The following is a 15,029-nucleotide window of genomic DNA, read 5'->3' on the forward strand; positions in this document are numbered from 1 at the left end:
AAATATTTGCTGAACAAATGAATGACTGAATCCCTACAATGGGCAAGACCCTGGGCCCAGCACTTTACACTCATTAATTTGATCCTCACACCAACCTTATGAAGTCTGTGTTATTACTCCCAATTTAGATAAAGATCTTTTGGGATTCAGAGAGATTAAGGAATTTCCCCAAATCCCCAAAGTTAGAAGGCTAGTAAGGGTAGAAGCAGAACTGAAATCCGAGTCTGTCCAGCTCCGGACCCCAAATCCCATGCTTTTACCTGCTACCCTCTGTTAGGGGCTGGGTGGCAGTAGAGAATGCAAACAAGGTATACCGACTAAAAGAGACGTCCAGCCCTAAGGGGAAGATGCTGAACTCTTTCTATTTCAGCAGGTACATTTGCTAAATTCTTCCTAAAACCAGAGATGAGTAACAGATAGGTGGCTGCAGATTCTTTGTCAAGAGGCCGTGAGGTTAGTGACGCACCACAGAAGTGAAACGCCGCGGGTCTTGCGCCGGGGCTCCACAGAGAGCAAGAAGTAAACACAAATAGGGAAACTATAAAATGAGGCAGCTGGTGATGTGCGCTGTGACCGAGCTAAAAAGGTGAAACAGGTTTAGAGAAATTTCTCAGGCGTAGGAGCTAAGCGCTGATGGAGAGGAAGAATTTAACAAGAGGGCCGAGAGTGTAGCACGCCCGGGGAGCAGGGAGGGCCAACCAACGCGGAGAAAGACGGCAGGGCACATCGACCCTTCCAAACCAAGGAAAACGCCAGAACGTCACAATGGAAGTGGTGTCCTCCTGTCCTCCCACACCCGCTACCTCCCCGGGGCTGAGTCCCACCGCCCCTGCAACGCGCGAAGGCGCTCCGGACGGTCACCTCAGCCTCACCTCCTCCAAAAGCTTCCAAAAAGTCCGCTCAACCCAACGCCGCCGAACTTCCGTTACCGGGAGCAGCAGCTCCCGCCTCCCGCGGCTCACTTCCGCCGCCCGGGAGCATGCGCATGGGGCGTACCATTAAGGCAGAAGGGAGGGGGAAACTCCTGGGACGATCCCACTCACTGTGGGGGGGGGCAGCCTTAGATCTCCAATTCGGGACCGCAGAGTGAGCCAGGGCAGTGTGGCCTGGGTGTGGCCACCACGGTGCCTTGACCAGTTAAGGCCTTCTTGTGTACTGTTGGGAAAAGGGTCAGTGAGAAAGGGGATGAATCTAGTAATAGCTGTAGAGGTCTTTGCACTGGAAGTGCCTGGAAGGCGCCGGAAGGTGTTCTGCTCCTTGTGCCAGTGGAGGTGTAACTCCTGTAAAGGAAAAAAGGGTTGCCTGCCATTTCATTTCTATAGGGATCAAGGCTGTAGCAACTGCAGTCGTTGGCCTCAGTGTGCCTGAGGGGAGCTCAGGATGGAGAAAAACAGGAAACATTTTGTGCTTTGGATGTAAGGATCCTTGGATAGTTAAGATGCATATCTAAGGAAAAGTTTCAATGAACCCAGATTCTTGCATCTTCCCATACATAGGAAAGCACTTAAGTCATTAACTTGAAATATCTGTCTTTTTGTGATCAGTAATCTTGATCTTTGATTACATGGATCTCCCCCCCCCCAAAAAAAACCCCCGAAAACTCATATATATCCTGGCTCCTCCCTTAACTCGTCAGAGCAGGTCCTCAAAGCTATCTCAGAGGCTGTCTCCTGGGCTATAGTCCTCAGTAAGGTACCTGGATAAAACTTAACTCACAACTTTTAGGTTACGCACTTTTCTTTCAGTCGACAGCCCTAAAATGTAAGCCTCATATGGCCGGGGGCTTATTGCATACAAAATCTCAGCATTTAGCACAAAGCCTGGCAAAGCAGTAAATGCTCAGTAAATATTTGTTAAATGAACAACTGATAGTAGAGCAAAGAGAAATGGAGGAGAGGTTCGAGAACCTGTACTACGTTGAATGGGCAGCTTGTGCAAAGGGCCTGACAGCAACAAGCAATCCAGCGTCTGACTGGTTCGGGAGGTGCAGGTGCTTCGGGTGGGGGTGGGAAAGCAGGGGCTTGTTAATCTTTTTCACATCAGGAGCAAGTGGGGAACAGCTGAAGTGGAAGGGCGTGATTGTATTCACTTTGTAGAACAATATTTCTGGCAGGTGAGTGCTGCAGAGGTTATTTACAAGAGATGGTGGGGATTTCCCTGGTGGTGCAGTGGTTAAGAATCTGCCTGACAATGCAGGGGACACGGGTTCGATCCCTGGTGCAGGAAGATCCCACATGCTGCAGGGCAACTCAACTCATGCACCACAGCTACTGAGCCTGCACTCTAGAGCCTGCAATCCACAACTACTGAAGCCCGTGTGCCCTAGAGCCCCGTGCCACAACTATTGAGCCCGTGTGCTGCAACTACTGAAGCCCACGCACCTAGAGCCTATGCTCCACAATAAGAGAAGCCCCCACAACAAAGAGTAGCCCCCGCTCGCTGCAACTAGAGAAAGCCCATGCACAGCAATGAAGACCCAATGCAGCCAAAAAAAAAAAAAAAAAAAGATGATGGAGGTGAGGAAAGTTGAAGGCAAGACCCCTTAGGAGGCTCTAAGTTGTCCTGGACATAGGTGGTGGTGGCCCAACCTTGGGGAGAGATGGGAGGGGTTTGAGGAATATTCAGGTTTGAGTGACTGGGTGCACCCTGGTGATAACTGCCAGTTGACTGACACACAGGGAAGGATGAAAGTTTGAGTTGATGATGAAGCCTTCAGATTTGGACTTGCCAAATGTGAGACCATGGGATGGCATGTGAAGGAATGCTAAGATCAGGGGGCATTCAGTCTGGAGCCTGTCTCCCAGTTCCCAGGGGTAGGATGGATCTATTTGGCCAGTTCTGGAAGAAACATAACTGCTGGAAGAGAATGATGCCTCTCAGGTGCCTAGGTCTGCTACTTGTTTATGACGCTTCTTTTTTTTTTTAAATAAATTTATTTATTTATTTATTTATTTTGGGTTGTGCTGGGTCTTCATTGCTGCACACAGGCCCCTCCAGCTGCGGCAAGTGGAGGCCACTCCCCGCTGCAGTGTGCAGGCCTCTCACTGCGGTGGCCTACCCCGTTGCAGAGCACGGACTCTAGGCAGGCGGGCCTCAGCAGCTGTGGCATGCAGGCTCAGTAGTTGTGGCTCACAGGCTCTAGAGCACAGTCTCAGTAGTTGTGGCACACGGGCCCAGCTGCTCCACGGCATGAGGGATCCTCCCAGACCAGGGCTCGAACCCGCATTCCCTGCACTGGCAGGCAGACTCCCAACCACTGTGCCACCAGGGAAGCCTATGACACTACTTAAGTACTTTTTACTTCTACCACGTTTCTGGCCCAATATTAAGCTGTGATATTTGGCTAAAACACAGCAGTGGGGCTGGAAGATTATTCCTGAGAGGAATCCTTTAGCTTGCCAAGGAATCAGATGACTTTACCTCATCTTCTCCCCACAAAACCACCCTTCCAGGCTGCTTCTGGGACTGAGCCAGGCAGCCATGAATTTGTGTAGCTCAAAAGGGCTCATTTGCCTTTTTGAACTTCCATTTTTGCATCCCAGGTGCACTTATTGCATTGCCTGTGTGAGCATCTACCCACTGGCATTGACAATTGAGGCAGGGGGTCTTGCCTCCCCTTGTTGCATGAATGTATCATCTGTATTTTCCATTAGTGCTAATGGGTGTTACATATGCAAAGGAAGAGAACAGACTTAGATTCATAACAATGTTTTTCACCCTGGTGCAGGCTTCCTTACTAAGCAGCAAATCTTACCAATCTGCTTCAACCAACTAGACGCCATACACTGGTCAGCTAGTGATACACTGATTCTAGAAAACACAGCCAGTTAAAAACAGGTTTACAACACTGGAATCAAATGTTCTTCAGACCTTGTCAGTAGCTCATGTTTGGATAATAATATTATAGCTACTGGTATTTGCAGGAGTCCAGAGAAAAGTACAAATGGAGGCCCCCTATCATTCCCCACTCCATCCTGCAGTGTGAGGGGCTTCATATGCCTGCATGTGGACACCCAGCCTGAAAATCCACACCATGTCTCTCCTCTAAAGCTGCCCTCGGCTACCCTTGACTATGCTGTGCACACTAGCAGGTCCACTCTGGGGAGGGTGGACTTAGGAAGGAGCCTGTATAGGCCGAGGAACTGAGCTTGGGGATGTTTGGGAAGGTACCCCAAGCATGGTCTAAAGGAGGGCACGTGGGCTTCAGTGCGTTCACACTCCAAGTTTCTTGGACTCCTCATCATCTAGGAAGGGAGCTGTTGAGGCACCCACCCAGTCCAAGCACTCCAGTTGCCTGGGTTTAAGGGCGGCATTGCTTGAGAGAATAATCAAGGTAGCATGTATAAGGAGCCTAGTGTTTAGGAGCACTTAATAGTGTAGGTCTGGTGATCCGTGTTGATGTTACTATTGCAAAAAGATTACAAGTCACTGAAGTTTCAGATGTTTAGTATTTTTTACCAATAAAGTATTTTTTGAATTAAAAAAAAATAGTTTCAGCTCCCTCCGGCAATCCCACTTCAGAGTGTGTATACAAAAGAATTGAAATCAGGTTCTTAATCAGATATCTGTACACCCATATTCAAGGAAGCATTATTCATAATAGTGAAAAGGTGGAGACAACCCAAACATCCATGGGCAGACGAACGGGTAAACAGAATGTGGTGTATCCATACAGTGGAATACTATTCAGCCTTAAAAAGGAATGAAATCCCTTCACATGCTACAACATAGATGATACCGAAGGACATTATGTTAAGTGAAATAAGCCAGTCACAAAAAGACAAATACTGTATGATTCCACTCACATGAGGTATCTAAAGGATTTAAACTCCAAGAAACAAAAAGTAGAACGGTGGTTGCCAGGGGCTGGGGAGAAGGTGAATTGGGGAGCTCTTGTTTAATAGGTATAGAGTTTCAGCTTTGTAAGGTGAAAAAGTTCTGGATATCTGTTTCTCAACGATGTGAATGTACTTAACGCTACTGAAGTGTATACTTAGAAATGATTAAGATTAAAAAAAAGATCCTACTACGTGGGCAGGTCACAGGATTGTTAAGAAGAACCATCTGACTCCATCCTGAAGAAATTCCGACTTAGTAGGGTTTAAGGTAGAGGTTTAACAGCTCACCATTTGTAATCCCAGGGTCTGGAAAAGTGGCACACAGTGGGTGCTTCAGATATTTGTTAAATAGGTGCAAAATTATGAACACATCCTTAGAAAAATAGGTTTTTAAATTATTTCAATGAAATGTTAAATTTCAAAATGAAAATTTTGACTTAAAACTACATTACTGCTTTTGAAACTTCCTGTGAATCGGCAGTCATTTGAAGATTAAAAGTTCAAAACAACAAAAACAACAACAAACAAACAAACAAAAAGTTTAGTTCCATTACCCTGCTCCGTCTCTTGTTTCTCAGAGGCCTGCCTGGAAGACAGGCAGAGGACTTGGGAAAGGGGAAGCAGGGTGGAAAGTAATCCTTAAAAACTGGCCCCTTGGGGACTTCGCTGGTGGCGCTGTGGTTAAGAATCCACCTGCCAATGCAGGGGACATGGGTTCGATCCCTTGTCAGCAAAGATCCCACATGCCACAGAGCAACTAAGCCCTTGTGCCACAACTACTGAGCCTGCAGACCACAACTACTGAGCCCGCATGCCACAACTACTGAGCCCATGCACCACAACTACTGAAGCCTGTGCGCCTAGAGCCCATGCTCTGCAATGAGAAGCCACCTCAATGTGAAGCACGCACTCTGCAATGAAGAGTAGCCCCCGCTCACCACAACTAGAGAAAGCCCATGCGCAGCAACGAAGACCCAAAGCAGCCAAAAAAACCCAAAAAAGACTGGTCCCTTAAAACTGGTGATATTTGATTCAGGTTTATGGACTATCCAATTGTATTATAACAGTGTTCATTTCCTCATTTCGATATTCATACTGTGGTTAATTAAGAGAATGTTTTGTTTTTAGGAAATATATCCTGAAGTATTTAGGAGAAGAGGGGCATCATGTCTGCAACTTACTCTAAAATGGTTTAGAAAAAAAATATGGTATGTATATATTGACAGAGAATTGTAAAGCAAATGTGATAAAATGTTAACTTCTAGGTGAAGGGCATATGGGAAGTTTTTGTACTATTTTTGTGGCCTGTAATTCTGAAATTATGACAAAATAAAAAAGTTTTTTGAAAATATCAGGCCAGTTGTGAACCTAGTGATCTGCTCTGGCTTGTAAATAATCAGCAAACTTTGAGCAGCCATCTCTGCCCCTTTGATGACGACAGGTAGATGCCTCTTCTTCATCTTCCACTTCACGTGACCCTCTTCTGCTGTCACCCTAGATGGCTGCAAAACTGAGGTGGATCCTCCATCCTACATGAGGCGTCTTGGTGCTTCTCTTCCCATCTCCCTGACTTCCTCATCTATGTCACCTCAGCCACTTACTCTCCTGGACACAGCCTGAGCAGAATCACTACTCAGACAGCAGCTTCCTCTTTGTCCAGTTTCAATGCTCAATTATTCCCACTTACCTATTCTCTAATTTTTGCTGTCCCTCACTCCTCCTTCATCTTGAATTCAACTTGCCACCTTGTCTGTCCTTCCATCCCACCCATCTGGCAAATCCTAACCCTGTATGAGGCCAGCCATATTCTTTGTTGTGGCTATATCTGGATTGCTTGGGTTGTGCTGGAGGCTTCACGTGACTGTGTTCACGGGGACCCTAAAAGTCATTGTAGAAAACTCTAAAGATAGAGTTACCATATTATCCAGCAATCCCATTCCTGGGCATACATCTGAACAAAACTATACTTCAAAAAGATATATGGGGGGTGCCTTCAAGATGGTGGAGGAGTAAGATGTGGAGATCACCTTCCTCCCTACAAATATATCAAAACTACATCAACATGTGGAACAACTCCCACAGAATACCTACTGAACGCTGGCAAAAGACCTCAGACTTCCTAAAAGACGCCCTCAGGCGACCTACATGCAGAGGCGGGGCCAAATCCAAAGCTGAACCCCAGGAGCTGTGCGAACAAAGAAGAGGAAGGGAAATTTCTCCATGGAGCCTCAGGAGCAGCAGATTAAATCTCTACAATCAACTTGATGTGCCTGCATCTGTGGAATACCTGAATAGACAACAAATCATCCCAAAATTGAGGTGGTGGACTTTGGGAGCAACTGTAGACTTGGGGTTTTCTTTCTGCATTTAATTTATTTCTGGTTTTATGTTTATCTTAGTTTAGTATTTAGAGTTATTATCATTGGTAGATTTGTTTATTGATTTGGTTGCTCTCTTTTTTTATTTTATATACATATATTTTTCCTTTTTCTCTTTTTGTGAGTGTGTATATGTATGCTTCTTTGTGTGATTTTGTCTGTATAGCTTTGCTTTTGCCATTTGTCCTAGGGTTCTGACTGTCCATTTTTTTGTTTGTTTTTTGTTTTTTGTTTTTAGTGCTTGTTATCACTGGTGGATTTGTTTTTGGTTTGGTCGGTCTCTTCTTTCTTTCCCTCTTTTTTATTACTTTTTATTTTTAATAATTTTTTTCTATTTTAATAACTTTATTTTATTTATTTATTTTTCTTTCTTTCTTTCTTTCTTTCTTTTTCTCCCTTTTCTTCTGAGCCATGTGGCTGACAGGGTCTTGGTGCTCTGGCTGGGTGTCAGGCCTGAGCCTCTGAGGTGGGAGAACCGAGTTCAGGACATTGGTCCACCAGAGACCTCCAAGCCCCACATAATATCAAATGGCGAAAGCTCTTTCAGGGATCTCCATCTCAATGCTAAGACCCAGCTCCACTCAACGACCAGCAAGCTACAGTGCTGGACACCCTATGCCAAACAACTAGCAAGACAGGAACACAACCCCACCCATTAGCAGAGAGGCTGCCTAAAATCATAATAAGTCCACAGACACGCCAAAACACACCACTGGCCATGGTCCTGCCCAACAGAAAGACAAGATCAAGCCTCATCCACCAGAACACAGGCACCAGGTCCCTCCACCAGGAAGCCTACAAAACCCACTGAACCAACCTTACTCACTAGGGACAGACACCAAAAACAACAAGACCTACAAACATGCAGCCTGCAAAATGGAGACCCCAAACACTGTAAGTTAAGCAAAATGAGAAGACAGAGAAACACACAGCAGATGAAGGAGCAAGGTAAAAACCCACCAGACCAAACAAATGAAGAGGAAATAGGCAGTCTACCTGAGAAAGAATTCAGAGTAATGATAGTAAAGATGACCCAAAATCTTGGAAATAGAATGGAGAAAATACAAGAAACGTTTAACAAGGACCTAGAAAAACTAAAGAGCAAACAAACAATGATGAACAACACAATAAATGAAATTTAAAATTCTCTAGAAGGAATCAATAGCAGAATGACTGAGGCAGAAGAACAGATAAGTGACTTGGAAGATAAAATAGTGGAAATAACTATCACAGAGCAGAAAAAGAAAAAAGAATGAAAAGAATTGAGGACAGTCTCAGAGACCTCTGGGACAACATTAAACGCACCAACATTCGAATTATAGGGGTCCCAGAAGAAGAAGAGAAAAAAAAAAGGGGGGGGGCTGAGAAAATATTTGAAGAGACTATAGTTGAAAACTTCCCTAATATGGGTAAGGAAATAGTCAATCAAGTCCAGGAAGTGCAGAGAGTCCCATACAGGATAAATCCAAGGAGAAACACACCAAGACACATATTAATCAAACTATCAAAAATTAAATACAAAGAAAAAATATTAAAAGCAGCAAGGGAAAAGCAACAAATAGCATACAAGGGAATCCCCACAAGGTTAACAGCTGATCTTTCAGCAGAAACTCTGCAAGCCAGAAGGGAGTGGAGGGCATATTTAAAGTGATGAAAGGGAAAAACCTACAACCAAGATTACTCTACCCAGCGAGGATCTCATTCAGATTCGACAGAGAAATTAAAACCTTTACAGAGAAGCAAAAGCTAAGAGAATTCAGCACCACCAAACCCAGCTCTACAACAAATGCTAAAGGAACTTCTCTAGGCAGGAAACACAATAGAAGGAAAAGGCTTACAATAACAAACCCAAAACAATTAAGAAAATGGTCATAGGAACATACATATTGATAACTACCTTAAATGTAAATGGATTAAATGCTCCAACCAAAAGACATAGACTGGCTGAATGGATACAAAAACAAGACCCATACATATACTGTCTACAAGAGACCCACTTCAGACCTAGCGAGACATACAGACTGAAAATGAGGGGATGGAAAAAGATATTCCATGCAAATAGAAATAGCTGGAGTAGCAATTCTCATATCAGACAAAATAGACTTAAAAAAAAAAGACTATTACAAGAGACAAAGAAGGACACTACATAATGATCAAGGGATCAATCCAAGAAGAAGATATAATAATTGTAAATATATATGCACCCAACATAGGAGCACCTCAATACATAAGGCAAATGGCTAAGAGCCATAAAAGGGGAAATTGACAGTAACAATAATAGTAGGGGACTTTAACACCCCATTTTCACCAATGGACAGATCATCCAAAATGAAAATAAAAAAGGAAACACAAGCTTTAAATGATACATTAAACAAGATGGACTTAATTGATATTTATGGGACATTCCATCCAAAAACAGCAGATTACACTTCTCAAATGCTCATGGAACATTCTCCAGGATAGGTCATCTCTTGGGTCACAAATCAAGCCTTGGTAAATTTAAGAAGTATGAAATTGTATCAGGTATCTTTTCCGACCACAACACTATGAGACTAACATCAATTACAGGAAAAAATCTGTAAAAAATAGGAACACACAGAGGCTAAACAATACACTACTAAATAACCAAGAGATCAATGAAGAAATCAAAGAGGAAATCAAAAAATACCTGGAAACAAATGACAACGAAAACATGACGATCCAAAACCTATGGGACGCAGCAAAAGCAGTTCTAAGAGGGAAGTTTACAGCAATACAATCCTGCCTCAGGAAACAAGAAACATCTCAAATAAAAAACCTAACCTTACACCAAAAGCAATTAGAGAAAGAAGAACAAAAAAACCCCAAAGTTAGCAGAAGGAAAGAAATCATAAAGATCAGATCAGAAATAAATGAAGGAAATGATAGCAAAAATCAATAAAACTAAAAGCTGGTGCTTTGAAAAGATAAACAAAATTGATAAACCATTAGCCAGACTCATCAAGAAAAAAAGGGAGAAGACTCAAATCAAGAGCATTAGAAATGAAAAGGGAGAAGTAACAACTGGCACTGCAGAAATACAAAGGATCATGAGAGATTACTACAAGCAACTATATGCCAATAAAATGGACAGCTTGGAAGAAATGGACAAATTCTTAGAAAAGCACAACCTTCTGAGACTGAACCAGGAAGAAATAGAAAATATAAACAGACCAATAACAAGCACTGAAATTGAAACTGTGATTTAAAATCTTCCAACAAACAAAAGCCCAGGGTAAGATGGCTTCACAGGCAAATTCTATCAAACATTTAGAGAAGACCTAACACCTATCCTTCTCAAACTCTTCCAAAACATAGCAGAGAGAGGAACACTCCCAAACTCATTCTACGAGGCTACCATCACCCTGATACCAAAACCAGACAAAGATGCCACAAAAAAAGAAAACTACAGGCCAATGTCACTGATGAACATAGATGCAAAAATCCTCAACAAAATACTAGCAAACAGAATCCAACAGCACACTAAAAGGATCATACAACATGATCAAGTGAGGTTTATCCTAGGAATGCAAGGATTCTTCAATATACACAAATCAATCAATGTGATACACCATATTAACAAATTGAAGGAGAAAAACCATATGATCATCTCAATAGATGCAGAAAAGCTTTTGACAAAATTCAACACCCATTTATGACAAAAACTCTCCAGAAAGTAGGCACAGAGGGAATTTACCTCAACATAATAAAGGCCATATATGACAAACCCACAGCTAACATCATTCTCAATGGTGAAAAACTGAAACCATTTCCACTAATGTCAGGAACAATACAAGGTTGCTCACTCTCACCACTATTATTCAACATAGTTTTGGAAGTTTTAGCCACAGCAATCAGAGAAGAAAAAGAAATAAAATGAATCCAAATTGGAAAATAAGAAGTAAAACTGTCACTGTTTGTGGATGACATGATACTATACACAGAGAATCCTAAAGATGCTACCAGAAAACTACTAGAGCTAATCAATGAATTTGGTAAAGTAGCAGGATACAAAATAATGCACAGAAATCTCTTGCATTCCTATAGACTAATGATGAAAAATCTGAAAGAGAAATTAAGGAAACAATCCCATTTACCATTGCAACAAAAAGAATAAAACACCTAGGAATAAACCTACCTAAGGAGACAAAATACCTGTATGCAGAAAACTATAAGACACTGATGAAAGAAATTAAAGATGATACAAATAGATGGAGAGATATACCATGTTCTTGGATTGGAAAAATCAATATATGAAAATGACTATACTACCCAAAGTAATCTACAGATTCAATGCAATCCCTATCAAACTACCAATGGCATTTTTTCACAGAAGTAGAACAAAAAATTTCACAATTTGTATGGAAACACAAAAGACCCTGAAAAGCCGAAGTCATCTTGAGAAAGAAAAACAGAGCTGGAGGAATCAGGCTCCCTGACTTCAGACTATACTACAAAGCTACAGTAATCAAGACAGTATGGTACTAGCACAAAAACAGAAATATAGATCAATGAAACAGGATAGAAAGCCCAGAGATAAACCCACACATATATGGTCACCTTATCTTTGATAAAGGAGGCCAGAATATACAGTGGAGAAAAGACAGCCTCTTCAATAAGTGGTGCTGGGAAAACTGGACAGCTACATGTAAAAGAATGAAATTAGAACACTTCCTAACACCATACACAAAAATAAACTCAAAATGGATTAAAGACCTAAATGTAAGGCCATACACTATAAAACTCTTAGAGGAAAATATAGGCAGAACACTCCATGACATAAATCACAGCAAGATCCTTTTTGAGCCACCTCCTAGAGAAATGGAAATAAAAACAAAAATAAACAAATGGGACCTAATGAAACTTAAAAGCTTCTGCACAGCACAGGAAACCATAAACAAAACAAAAAGGCAACCCTCAGAATGGGAGAAAATATTTGCAAATGAAGCAACTGACAAAGGATTAATCTCCAAAATATACAAGCAGCTCCTGCAACTCAATATCAAAAAAACAAACAACCCAATCCAAAAATGGGCAGAAGACCTAAATAGACATTTCTCCAAAGAAGATATACAGATAGCCAACAAACACATGAAAGGATGCTCAACATCACTAATCATTAGAGAAATGCAAATCAAAACTACAATGAGGTATCACCTCACACTGGTCAGAATGGCCATCATCAAAAAATCTACAAACAATAAATGCTGGAGAGGGTGTGGAGAAAATGGAACCCTCTTGCACTGTTGGGGGGAATGTAAATTGATACAGCCACTATGGAGAACAGTATGGAAGTTCCTCAAAAAACTACAAATAGAACTAGCATATGACCCAGCAATCCCACTACTGGGCATATACCCTGAGAAAACCATAATTCAAAAAGAGTCATGTACCACAATGTTCATTGCAGCTCTATTTACAATAGCCAGGACATGGAAGCAACCTAAGTGTCCATTGACAGAGGAATGGATAAAGAAGATGTGGCACATATATACAATGGAATATTACTCAGCCATAAAAAGAAACGAAATTGAGTTATTTGTAGTGAGGTGGATGGACCTAGAGACTGTCATACAGAGTGAAGTAAGTCAGAAAGAGAAAAACAAATACCGTATGCTAACACATGTATATGGAATCTAAAAAAAAAAGGTTCTGAAGAACCTAGGGGCAGGACAGGAATAAAGATGCAGACATAGAGAACGGACTTGAGGACATGGGGAGGTGGAAGGTTAAGCTGGGATGAAGTGAGAGAGTGGCATGGACATATATACACTACCAAATGTAAAATAGATAGCTAGTGGGAAGCAGCCGCTGTGTCCTCCCCTAGCACAGGGAGGTCAGCTCTGTGCTTTTCGTCCCCCTAGAGGGATGGGATAGGGAGGGTGGGAGGGAGACACAGAGGGAGGAGATATGGGGATGTATGTATATGTATAGCTGATTCACTTTGTTATACAGCAGAAACTAACACCATTGTAAAGCAGTTATACTCCAATAAAGATGTTAAAAAAAAAAAGATACATGCACCCCAATGTTCACTGCAGCACTATTTACAATAGCCAAGACATGGAAGCAACCTAAATGTCCATCGACAGATGAATGGATAAAGAAAATATGGTATATATATATATATATATATATATATATATATATATATATATATATACATATATATATACACACACACACACACACAGTGGAATATTACCCAGGCATTAAAAAACGAATGAAATAATGTCATTTGCAGCAACGTGGATGGACCTAGAGATTATCATAGTAAGTGAAGTAAGCCAGGCAGAGAAAGACAAATATCATATGATACCACTCATATGTGACATCTAAAAAAACAAAAAGACACAAATGAACTTATTTACAAAACAGAAATAGATCCATAGACATAGAAAACAAACTTATGCTTACCAAAGGGGAAAGATGCAGGAGGGATAAATTAGGAGTTTGGAATTAACATATACTCACTGTTATATATAAAATAGATAACCAACAGGGACCTACTGTATAGCACAGGGACCTATACTCAATATTTTGTAATAACCTATAAGGGAAAAGAATCTGAAAAATAATACATATATTATATATATATTATATATAATATATAGATATATATAACTGAATCCCTGTGCTATACACCTGAAACTAATACAACATAGTAAATCTACTATACTTCAGTTTGAAAAGAAGAAGTCATTGTAACCAATCTCAAGCCTTCAACACAGCCAATCTTCCCTAGTAAGTTTAACCTTTTTTTTCTTCATGAGAATTATTTCAAACTTTCTTATATCCTCCTTTACTCACAGCAGGTCAGCTTAACTTTACACCAAACCTTTAAACTCACTGTCATCCGCACAAATTCTTCTCTTTAGCTTTCTGTAGCAATGGGAGAGTGTTTGACCAACCCAGCCAAGGCTGGTACTTCTGCTGGAGCAATGACTCCCTCTCTGTTCCATCTTCTCACCAAGAACCTTACTTACTATCACTACTTACCCCTCTCTGACCTTAGTCTTTAACCTCTCCCTTTCTACGGCTTCCTTCCTATAAACACTGCCATAAAAATATACCATAGACTGGATGGTTTAAACAAGAGACACTTATTTTCTCACAGTTCTGGAGGCTGGAAGCACAAGATGTTGTAGTTTTCTAATGACAGGGCCGAAAGTAAGCTCATCACACGAGATGAATTGTGCCGAAACAGCAGTAGAGGGCTGCCACTCGCTCAGGCAAAACAGCACCGTCTGTCCTGCTGTGGTAGCTTTTATTTAGGCATTATCTATGTTTACATCTTAAGACTTGTTTTCTTAACATTCCAGAAATGCCAAAGCAGCAACATATGCTTTTATTGATTATACAAGCAACAATGGGCTTTCTTGAAGACATGCTGTGCTTCATCCTTGAGCTCACAAGCAACACAAGGACATCTCCCTGTGTTCCCATCATTCTGATTATACTAAAGTAGCACAAGGACATTTCCTTGTGTTCCCATCATTCTGATTATACTGAGATCATTTCATGGATCAGCGCCCAAAGTATTCAGGACTGCCTGCAGTTCTGGCTTACTCGCTAGCCCTTGGTCTGCCGAGGGGTTCTGGCTTATTCGCCAGCCCTCGGTCTGCCAAGGGGTTCTGGCTTATTCGCTAGCCCTCGGTCTGCCGAGGGGTTCATGGGTCACATCTCCTTTCCATGTCCTCAGTTATTCCACTACATTTCACTACACAAGATCAGGTGACTAGCATGGTCAAGACCCTCTTCCAAGCTTGCAGATTGCCAGATTTCTCATTGTGTG

The 15,029-nt window shown here is 41.8% G+C and overlaps 1 protein-coding gene across 2 annotated transcripts in view; it reads right to left on the bottom strand.

Moving 5' to 3' along the window:
- Positions 1-939, bottom strand: part of FANCI (FA complementation group I) — a 78,059-nt gene extending 77,120 nt beyond the window's left edge. For both annotated transcript variants that reach the window (XM_029237290.1, XM_029237289.1), the window contains exon 1: positions 873-939. The gene's annotated coding sequence lies outside the window, so the exon portion shown is untranslated. The remainder of the gene's footprint in view (positions 1-872) is intronic.
- Positions 940-15,029: the final 14,090 nt, after the last annotated feature.

This window comes from Monodon monoceros, unplaced genomic scaffold (assembly GCF_005190385.1).
Source record: "Monodon monoceros isolate NGI ecotype Baffin Bay Population unplaced genomic scaffold, NGI_Narwhal_1 Super_Scaffold_21, whole genome shotgun sequence".
Classification (NCBI taxonomy): Eukaryota; Metazoa; Chordata; class Mammalia; order Artiodactyla; family Monodontidae; genus Monodon; species Monodon monoceros.